The sequence below is a fragment of the Rattus norvegicus genome, chromosome 12, assembly GCF_036323735.1.
Source record: "Rattus norvegicus strain BN/NHsdMcwi chromosome 12, GRCr8, whole genome shotgun sequence".
Lineage (NCBI taxonomy): Eukaryota > Metazoa > Chordata > Mammalia > Rodentia > Muridae > Rattus > Rattus norvegicus.
The window spans coordinates 35,113,653-35,121,384 of NC_086030.1; positions in this window are offsets into that span (position 1 = coordinate 35,113,653).

The following is a 7,732-nucleotide window of genomic DNA, read 5'->3' on the forward strand; positions in this document are numbered from 1 at the left end:
CATGTGCACCTGTGTATGTGCATGCATGTGTGTATGTATGCATGTGTGTGGGTATACGCATGCATACATATGAATATGGGTGGACCTTAGGCAGCAACCGGGTGATCGATCTTCAATATTCCTTTGAGACAGCATCTCTCACTGAACTTGGTACTGGGCAGGCTGAGAAAGCCCCATGATCTTCCTGTCTCTGCTACCACAATGCTGGGGTTACATGCTCACCCACAATAATATCAGTTTCTTTTGGGATCTGGGGACTTGAACTCAGGCCCTCAGGCTTACCCAGTGGCCCTCTTAACTCAGGCAGCCAAATAACCCAGGGAATTTATGGGCAACTTGAAAATGCTCTCATGTTAGTTACTGTTATGTAGCAGAGACAAAATGTCCAATGGAGACAGCTTAAAGGAAAGGAAGGTTTATTCTGGCCTATGGTTTCTGAGGGTTCACACCTTGTGGTAGGGGCTACTCCCCAATTGCAGGAGCACAGTAGAGAGAGGGAAAAAGTTTGGTGTGGTCTTTCTCATCCCCTTTTTTAATCCTATGATTTGGGGTGGTGTCTCCACACTTGGGGCAGGTCTTTCCCCTTCCTCTCTGGAGAAACCCTCATAGATGAGCATGCCTCAGGTGTGATCGTAAGTCCAGTGAGGTTGTTGGGGGAGATTAACTGTCACTTTGTCACAGAAGCTCTTTAGGTAGAGATTTGCAGATGTTTCTGGGCTAAGCCGCAAGAGGTAGGATTACTTTTTAAGATTTAACATTTAATTATTTTTCTTGAAACAAGACAAGACAAGACAAGACAAGACAAGACAAGACAAGACAAGACAAGACAAGACAAGACAAGACAAGACCAAAACTAATCAACAAAACCCAATAAGAGTCTGGCGAGATGTCTCAAGAGTTAAGAACAAGTCCTGCTTCTGCAGAGGACCTGAGTTCGATTCCCAGAACCTACAGTATGTGACCGACAACTGCTTTTAGGTCTGGATGGGATCCTATGTCTGTGGCTTTCCTGGGTATTACACTCATATGCACAAACTGTCAGGCATACACATAATAAAAAATAAAGTAAATCTTAAACGAGAACCAACTTATCTTTAGAATAACGTGGGAAAAATAGGGCGCATTATAGCTAAGAATTAAAACGTTCATCGTGGTTTTCCGTGGAGCAAGAAATAGCTGTAACAAATTTACATGAAGGAGTGTAGCTTCGAAAACTATTTTCCGAAAAGGACTCACTATCCTGTCAGGACTTCATTAATCCCAGGTTTATGAAATAGGTAATATTTCAAAATTGTAAAACATAAAATAGGCTCAGACATCTGGCATTTGCATATAAATAGAAAACTCAGATCTACACTGCTAGGAAAAAATTATTTTCTACATTTTTCATACAATTTTCACTAAATTAGCCTTTAAAAATGTCCTTGTCGTGTAGATTGATTTTTTTTACTTCCTATTTAAACAATAAAAATGAAATTTTTTTTCCCTCTGCAAAGAAATGGCTGCACGAGATGCGTGAACTCAAGGCAAACTTCCTGACTAAATCACTAGATAAATGTGTACAGGGGACTCCTGAAGTGGTTATGTCCCCTCCTTTTACCTCACCCTTGGTCCCTGCCATCTATCCAACCCGCATGGGACCTGGGAGACAGCTCTCCCTTCTTCCTCTATGCTGACTGTCCTGGGTATTTTGGGGAGAGACCAGCGTCACATCCTATCAATGTTGAATCTTCCTTCTTCATTTCTTCCCCCTCCCCACCTCCTCCTTTTTTGAGACAGGGTTTCTCTGTGTAGCCCTGGCTGTCCTGAAACTCACTCTGTGGACCAGGCTGGCCTCGAACTCACAGATCTTCCTTTCCCTTCCTCCCGAGTGCTGGGATTAAAGGCGTGGCTCAGCGTGGCCTGGCTTCATATTGAACATTTCTACCTCACTCTTAGGAAGATGTGGCAGGCCCCTCCCTTCTCATGCCCTGCCAAGTTGTTCGGCTTGATTAGTTTCCACACCCTTAATGGCATTCCATCTCTGCTGTGGACTTTATGACAGGAAGGCACACAAGTGACTTGCCGCCTTGTTCTGAGGGTCAGAATTCAGCTCCGAGGGCGTGGGGGTCGGGTTGCCTGAGAACTTCTCTGAAGGCCTGGGAGACACCTGGCTTATGTATCCATTCGCACTGTTGTCAGAATGCATGTAGCTGTAGGTCTGTTGTCATTTCATCACTGACTGTCAGGATGAGCCCCTTTCGGCTTAAACCACTCATATCTGTTCAACTTGAACACAACAGTGACATATGGAGTCCCTTCTAGTCTTTAGCTCTCTCCTCTCCCTCCTCCCATCCCGCCTCCCTCCTCCCTTTGTCTCCCTCCTCTCCTCTTCCCAGTCTAGCATCTACATAACTCTATGGGCCATTCCTGTATCTACTCACAGGTATGTGAGTTAGGGAAACGTTTTACCTGGAAGCGTTGTACCCTGAAAGGGTAGCGGATACCACACCCGCTCACACCTGTAAGTTCAACCCAGCCAGCACGGCTTCCTCAATGGTGACTGTCAAGACCTCTTCTCATCCATTTGGTGGGAGTCTCCCAGATAGCTGGACTTACAGTGTCCAGCCCAGTTGTTTAAACTGCTGCTTCTTGGTCTAGCATGATTGTTGATCTTGGGGATTCAATTCCAGGATCCCAGACCCACAGGTCCTATTCAGAGGCAACCAGCTGCTGCCCTTCCTTGCTCTGCAGATCCAAAGAGTCCGGGAGAGGCACCTGAAGCTGCCATTCATCAGGCAAGGTATCTGCATTAGCCAGGGCTCTCTGAAGGGACAGAACAGACAAATACTTATATTAAGAGGGGACGTATTAGAGTGACTCACAGGATGCAGTCTCAGTAGTCCAACAATGACCGTTTCCTGACAGAGAGGCTGAGAATCTGAGAATCCACGAATCTGGATTTCTCTGCAGTCCCAGTCTGGTGCTGGAGTCCTGGAGGATTCCTGGAGAGCTGGTGGCTTTCAGTGTCCATCAGAACCCTGAAGAAGTTGGATTTAATACCAGCTGCAGCAACAGAATGGATGAACTTGTCAGCAAGAGTGAAGGTGAACAGGCAAAGTGGAAAAGCTTGCTTCTTCTCTGTCCTTTATATAGGTTGCAGGCAGAAGGTGTAACTCAGGACTAGGGTGGGTCTTCCTGCTTCAAGTAATCTGATTAGGAAAATGTGACCCACACATGCCCAGCAGCTTGGATTTTAGTTGATACCAGGTGCATTCAAGCTGATAACCAAGATCAGCTGTCACAGAGAACACCTATCCATCCATCCATGTCCTCAGTTTCAGGTGATACACAGCCCTACAGTCCTGAGTGCCTTTGGATTTGAGTTCCAGGACAAGAGAAGTATTCTCTTAGACTCTCAACCCAGTGTTGCCTGTGTGCTGGACAGCTCTCTTGCCTGACCTTACTTGCCCTTGGGGGTTGGAGGTGAGTTGATGCAAAGTCAATGACACAGACTTGCAGGGCAGGTGAGGAAGGCTACAGCAAGCTCATCTGAGCACTGCTGTAAGCTCCTTTAATACCCTCCATCTGCGCCTCCATTGGCCCAAGAAAGCATCTCGTCTAAACAGCAGTTCCTGACTGGCTGGCATTATTTGCACCAGCAGTCCTTGGTCTCCCAGGCAGTCTTCAATTAGGTCCTCCTGCAGGAGAGGTTTTTGATGCTTTACATAGAGACAGCCCCGCCATTCCTGCCACAACCCAGGATATTTCTCTTCCAGAAGGGCTTCTTAACTCCCACAGGGAACTTCCAAGTCAGTGTCCCTCTGCATCTCATACATGGAATGACCAGGGGTATGTGGGATGACAGACTTCAAGATAGTTTAAGCTTTCCCTGGTGGTGCCTCTTTTACCAGTGATGCAGTGAATGATACCATATCAGTGAGGGATGTCCTCAGAGGTACGAGTGACCCATTAGCAGACAAGAGTACCTGCTTCCACCACAGGAACATCAGAAACTAGAACAAAGGACGTAACACAGACCACAAACACGACGTCCCTTTCTCCCCTGAAAGCACCCATTACGGTTGAGCACGGTGTGTGTTTGTGTGTGTGTGTGTGTGTGTGTGTGTGTGTGTGTGTGTGTGTGTGTGTCTTTCCAGCCTCAGTTTTTGGGAGCCTGACTTTTTGGAAAGTTTGCCGAGGACCCACTGACACAAGTCAAGGAAGGGTGTTAGCGAGTTTCCCAAACTATGGGAATCTGAAAGTCAGGTCCTGTGTCTGCCAATGCCCGAAACAGAGAACTGTCCAAGGTGCTGACAAACAGCCATCTAGGAAAGAGGAGCACCTTTTAAGTCGTCACCTCCTGTCTCAAGCACAGCTCATGTTCAGTTAGATTTGCCATCACGGCCAGAGAATATGAATTCGTCTGCATTTTACGCTATGGTTAGCATGAAAATTCCAGCCCAATGGAAAGGTGCCTCAGTCTGCTTTCTCTCATCTCAGATAATGCCACTGTCTAGCTTTGTTTGCGACTAATGAGAATAGCTCAAAGAATATAAATCAAAGATTTCATACAGTTAAAAAAATTAATGGCATCAAAGCAAGATATTGGATCTAGCTTCACTGTGTTCTTACACTTATGCACAACCAGCCCCAAATGCACACCCAGTTTAAACATGTGTGTTTAAAGTTACATGAAGAAGGGGTGGAGTAAGTTATTCCCTGTTCAGCCAAGTGATGCTGGCCATGAATTAATTACACAAGACACAAACCCATACAGATGGGCTCTCCTCAGACAGCATTCTGACTTCAGGTTCACTGCGGGCATGGATACAGTGAATCTGAATATTCTTTTAAATGTAAAAAAAAAATAGTTGGGGAGATGGCTAAGAAGTTAAGAGCACCGGCTGCTCTTACAGAGGACCCAGGTTCAGGGTTCAAATCCCAGCACCCACATGGAGGCCCACAACCTCTGTTACTTTAGTTCCAGAAGATCTGGTGCCCTCTTTTGGCACCCACCCATGCGTGTACGCGCATGCGCGCGCGTGTACACACACACACACACACACACACACACACAGAGGAGAGAGAGAGAGAAAGAGAGAGAGAAGAGAGAGAATATGCATAATAAAAATACAAATTAAATGTCAAGAAAGGCACAATTTGGGGTTGGGGATTTAGCTCAGTGGTAGAGCACTTGCCTAGCAAGCGCAAGGCCCTGGGTTCGGTCCCCAGCTCCGGAAAAAAAAAAAAAAAAAGAAGAAAGGCACAATTTACTCCCCAGGTTCTCTCTCTATATATTTGCCTCCCTATCTCTCCCTCTTTACCACTCCAGTCATATTACTAGGGCTGACAGAAATCTCCTATCCTGGTCATAAGACTCACATCCAAGTACACGACACACAATTAATAAAGACTCAAATACTTTGGTTATTTGCTTTGTAAAAAACAAAACAGCAGGGGTTGGGGATTTAGCTCAGTGGTAGAGCGCTTGCCTAGCAAGCGCAAGGCCCTGGGTTCGGTCCCCAGCTCCGAAAAAAAGAAAAGAAAAGAAAAAAAAACAAAACAGCAAAAAAAGCCTCTTATTTTCTCTTTATTTTACACCAAAAAACACTGCACTTTCCCACTGCAGTTTGCTGAATGTGAAGTCAGGCTCCACCCCATGTCTTCAGCTTACTGGAGGATCTTCCTTTGTAATAGTCTGAGCTGTTGGATAAAGGCTGATGGGTTAACACATTTGGCTATGTGTAAGTTAAAAATAAACAACAATATCCCCACTAGTCATTTATCCTAATGTGTAGAAACATCCATCAGTAATAAAACGTTTTAAAAAAACATCTTTTAAACAAGCCATACTGAATTTTGTTCTCAGGTGGGCCAATTAACTGGAAATGGTTAGGGGCAGTCCTGTTGGCCTGCCTCTTCCTTACCTCCTTCTCACATGCTCCTACCAGGCCCAGAGGAAACCAATGGCATTGTTTTGAGACCAGAATCTGGCATTTATGCCACTCAGCACAAAGCACTAATGCCATGGAAAAGCAAGGGCAGAATAGGTAAAGTTTGGATTTTTTTTCAGGAGAGATGATTTTTTTTTTTTTTTTTTGGTTCTTTTTTTCGGAGCTGGGGACCGAACCCAGGGCCTTGCGCTCAGAAGAGATGATTTTTACGGTGCTGGTAGAATTGTGTTCCCCTCCCTACCAGAGGCCTAATTCTAGTCAGACACGACTGTGATATTTGAAAATAGGGTCATCAGAGACGCAGGTAAATAAAATGAATTCCTCATGCGGGAAGGCGAGATCTGGTCCAAGGTGACTGCAGTGCCGTTAGCGTAACGCAGTGGTTCTCAACCTTCCGAATGCTGAGACCCTTTAATAATACAGCTCCTCGTGTTGTGGTGACCCCGCCCCCAACCCTAAAACGATTTCATTGCTACATCATAGCTATAATTTTGTTACTGTTACGAATCATAACGGAAATATCTGACATGCAGGGTATCTGATATGTGACTCCTGTGAAAGAGTTGTTTGGCCCACTTAGGGGCTTGTGACCTACAGGTTGAGAACTTAGGGTTAGTGGGGTCCTGATCTGCTCTGCCACAGGGCTCTGGCCATTCGGGGGGGGGGGAGAGGACTGAGGAAGTTGACAGAGCTTACCCCATGCCACCGCTGGGCGGGTGTCAGGCTGTGGGAAGCTGCACAGGACACGGCTCCAGGGGTGGGGAAGTGCAGTCTTTGGCAAGGGAAAAGCTGGAGCTGGCTCGGGGTCTCAGGGCCTGCAAGGAGGCCAGGGCTGTTGGTTCTCAGGCTCTTGGGCATCCAGGAGCTTTTTAGGATGCCGCGGGAGAGCTGAGAATGGATTGAGAGCCTTCAGGGCTGGATCTAGTCCGGGCCGATGGGGTAGGGGTGGGGCGGGGATGGGGGAAGGTGGAGCTCCCGCTGGTCCCACAGGTGTAGTCCTTGGCTGGACTGCAGTAGGCTTGAACTTGGTGGCTGCTCACTGGGAGCACAGGGAGGCTCCAGGAGATTAGATGGTGGTTCTGTAGCCAAAGGCCTTCTCTGTGGCCCCCTACAGGGGATCCCGATGAAAGGAGGCAGTCTGTGGTGATTTCAAGGTGTTTATTGTAATGGCAGAAGGTGAATGAGTAAAACCATACCCCAGTTCTCAGGGTGGGCCTGAGATTAAATACATTTTGCAGGGAGGAGTGTCTGGGAAGGGAAATTCATTGGTTAAGCCTCCAGGTCTTTAGTACTTCATTATAATGGAGATCTGTCTTGAGCCTATGTGATCCATGGTCACATCCTCTACCTGTAGAGGGGCTTGGGGCGGTGCCCTTACATGACTGATGGTCACAAATCTAAGGAGGACTGTGGGCTACTGATGGTCCTGGTTTCCTGGGAGTCAGGCAAAATGCCTACCATCCCTTGAGGGTCTCCTGGGTTCAAGCCTCCTCAACCTGGAACTAGGGTGCCTTTCACTGTCCCACAGAGAACCACTGCCAGAAAGGGAGGAGCAGCACCACTGTCCTGAGAGACACCACACACTGTTTATTAGGACACTTTCCATAATACAAAAATATGGGTGATATTGGTTCACTGGGTTTGCTGGGCAGCCACTGGGATTTCCAGATTTGTGTGTCCAGAAGAAGTGAAGAATTTGACACAGGTACTTGGGTAGTAGCAGAAGCAGGGGGAGTTGATGAGACAAAGATGCACTTCTGAGGACACCCAGATAGTGCAGATCTGCTCAGCGTGTG